This window comes from Oratosquilla oratoria, chromosome 20 (assembly GCF_046742065.1).
Source record: "Oratosquilla oratoria isolate Oo_2021 chromosome 20, ASM4674206v1, whole genome shotgun sequence".
Classification (NCBI taxonomy): Eukaryota; Metazoa; Arthropoda; class Malacostraca; order Stomatopoda; family Squillidae; genus Oratosquilla; species Oratosquilla oratoria.
Genome location: NC_134796.1, coordinates 17,611,396 through 17,615,140, shown reverse-complemented (window position 1 = coordinate 17,615,140; position 3,745 = coordinate 17,611,396).

Genomic DNA, 3,745 nt, shown 5'->3' with positions numbered 1-3,745 from the left:
TACCATCCTCCTCTGAAAATTATATGTGTGCCGGTTTGCAGTTCAACGATGCTGATTTTTCAGTCCAATTAGGTGGTTGTAGTTCTTTGTGTGTGAATGTGTGTGTGTGTGTGTGCGTGTGTGTGTGTGTGTGTGTGTGTGTGTGTGTGTGTGTGTGTGTGTGTGTGTGTGTGTGTGTGTGTGTGTGTGTGTGTGTGTGTGTGTGTGTGTGTGTGTGTGTGTGTGTGTGTGTGTGTGCGTACCCGCTAGCTCATTGTAATATACAAAAAGAGAAATTCACTTATAGGATCCCGGCTCTGTCTTTGTAGGTCGAATTTGGTATTGAATATTCTGTTTATTTTCAAGGCCGTTTTCTTACCCTGGTGATTCCATAAATTGATGAAATTGCTTGGAAAAATGTGTCTTGTACACTGCAAGCTCCTTGTTTTTAATTAATTATTGTTTATTTGTTTCTTGTATGCTCTTACGTCACTTATCACGATATCTCTCTCTTCTCTCTTCTAATGAAGCTTTTTTCCTAATCTTTTCTTGTATGACGTGTATACTAGGTTGAAGACCATTTTGTTTGTTCTTGTTATTTTTTAATCTTGTAAATATACATATATATATATGTATATATATATATATATATACATATATTCATATATATATATACACATATATATACATATATTCATATATATATACACACATATACATATATATATGTATATATATACAGGTATATACATATATATGTATGTATATACATATATGTATATATACATATATATATATGTATATATATATATATATATATATATATATATATATATATATACAGGGTGTTCGTGATAAATTTAACACTTTTTTGCAGAGGAAAGAAAAACGTCATATGTTGCCCAAAATTCTATGTATTCTCAAAATTCAAAGTTCCTCTCTTAGAGGACCTTTTGGCAAATACAGCTCACTCAAAGAAGCCGCCCTGAACCTGCCGCAGATGGCCTTCACTATGTCCTTCAGAAGACGCCTGAACACCAGTTTGATCCTGGCAATCAGCTCATCCTTGGTGTTGTAGGCGGTACGATTGGTGTCTTTTCAATTACGCCCCACACATAATAGTCCATGGGGTTGCAATCACAAGAGTTGGGGGGCCAGATGTTGGGACTGGTGAAGTCGTAGAAGTTTTCAGACAGCCACTTCTGCGTTTTCCAGGAGGTGTGACACGGTGCTGATTCCTGCTACCACATGTATGGTCTTTCCGCAGCCACCCTCTCCACCCAGCGCTTGACAACAGTAAAGAGTAACTCAATATAGCCATCTGAAGTGAGTCTGAGTCCCTCTTCAAAGATGTGGGTGGCATGATGGAAAAACACACAAAGACCATCACATTTTGAGGGAACTTGGTCTTCATGAAACACAGGACTTCGTGCGGACTGAAGTCTAGCCACCTGTTGTTCTGCGTGTTGTGCAACTGGTCCTGGCAGAAGTTCTTGTCGTCTGAGAAAAATTAGAGCGTCCCCGGCTCGACTGGGTGTTTGACCTTGTTGAGAAGTTTCTTTTCTTCCATTGGACGGTTCTCTTAGGCCTTGGTGGTGAGTAGTTGGCCCTTGCACCTTTTGTATGAGGAGTAGCGAAGATCCTCGTTCAGCGCTTTCTTCATGGTCGCCACTCCGACACCCATATCTCTCGTCAAGATCCGTATTGCCTTCCCTGGATCTTGCCGCACCTTTTATTGCAGCTTATATATATATATATATATATATATATATATATATATGTATATATATATACATATATATATGTATATATATATATACATATATGTATATACATGTACACACACATGTATATACATATATACATATATATATATATATATATATATATATATACATATATATATATATATATATACAGTATATATGAGTGAAAGGTAGCAAGGGGACGCAGGATAATGCAGGAGTGAATATTCTCTAACGTTTCCACAGATGTCTTCCTCAGAGAAACTACAGACTATCAGATATTGTGGACAATGTATACCTTAGTATTGGCTCATCTTGCCGGCCGTCTGGGAATAGAGCCCGCGGATTGGCTAGTTGTTCGCGATCTCTTGCGAGCTAGCGCGGCTAAGGTCATTCTCGCTGCAACAATGACCTTTTTATTCTGAAGATGTAATATATGAAAGCGCTCTGCTTCGTTAGTTTCTTTTTCCAAGTGGTCTTCTTCGCACATGTATATATATATATATGTATATATATATATATATATATATATATATATATATATATATATATATGTATATATATATGTATATATATATATATATGCATATATATATGCATATATATATATATATATATATATATATATATATATATATATATATATATGCTAAGAAGAAACACTGATAACTTTTGTTCAATAATGCAAGGGTGACCATTGAAAAAGAGAAATGAAACTAAGCAAAACGCTTTCATATCATCAGTGCAAAGTATATAAAAAAAGGATTGCACCAACATATATATGTATCCATAGAGGAACGCAGGAGGGCTTTTGGTAAGACGCCGGTCCTACTTAAGAACTCCGAAGGGTGACATACTGTCGACAATTGGATAGACCCCATGGTTGACAGATGGCGGCGTCTCGAGGTCACATGAAGCCACTTAAGGTTCAGGTATTACATTCTTAATGATTTACATATGTATTAATATGTAAATTTATCCAATTGATATAAACCATGCTGTAGATTCATGTTATGATTTTGGGTGGTGTGGATCAAACTACAATCTTTTAAGTTTCTTACAACCATATTATCACTAAAAGTAATAGATTGGGCGTTGGTCCAATGAACAGGATTTTTATACCTTGTATAATTCAACGTGTTTGAATATGTCACTGGAATAGTTTCCATCCCTTACGTTTTTCTTGTGTAATTAATTTTTTATATTTAAAGGTTTAGTAGTTTCACCTACGCAAAATGTGTAATAATATGGCAGTATGAAACTTAAAAGGATATGTAGTTTGATCCACACCACGGATAGTAGTCGGTCCTCTTGAAATTATAGATTACCAGGATCATGTCTTGTAGTATCAAAAGTACTGAAACTTTACTCAGTGAAATTATACTCATCCGCATCGCCGAGGATTCAACCCAGGTCGGCTGGATCTGCCTTGTCAGGGTTGAGAATGGTTCCATTGAGGAGAGAGGGGAGGGGAAGGGGGGAGGGAGGAGAGAAAAGGAATGGAGGAGGAGGGGGTACAGAGGAGGGAGGAGGGAGGAGGGAGGAGGGAGGAGGAAAGAGGAAGGAGGGAGGAAGGAAGAGACTAGAGAAGAAGGAGGAGTGAGGAGGGGGAAAAGGAGAGGAAGGCTGGAGGAGAGAAGAAAGTAAAACGGAAAGGAGGGAGGAGGGAGTAAGTGATGGAGAGGGAAATAAAAGAGAGAATACTCTAATATCTTTCACCTTTTTTTTTTTCATATCTACTCCAAGTAATTTGATTTTATAAATCGCAATACAAAATTCCATTCTCCTTAGCAAAATTCCCTGGAACCTAAATGTTCTTGAATCATGCCAGTGTTAATCACGATATATATACATTAAATGTTGAAAGGCTATATTATTCAGCCAACAAAAACCTACACAAAATAAAGTTAAAAAATATATACATTTTCTTGTCCCTAAGAAGCCATACGTGTCTTGTGCTTTACTATTTGTTCGGCCTAATTCTTAAAACAGGTTAATTAGTTCTAATTATGTATAATTAA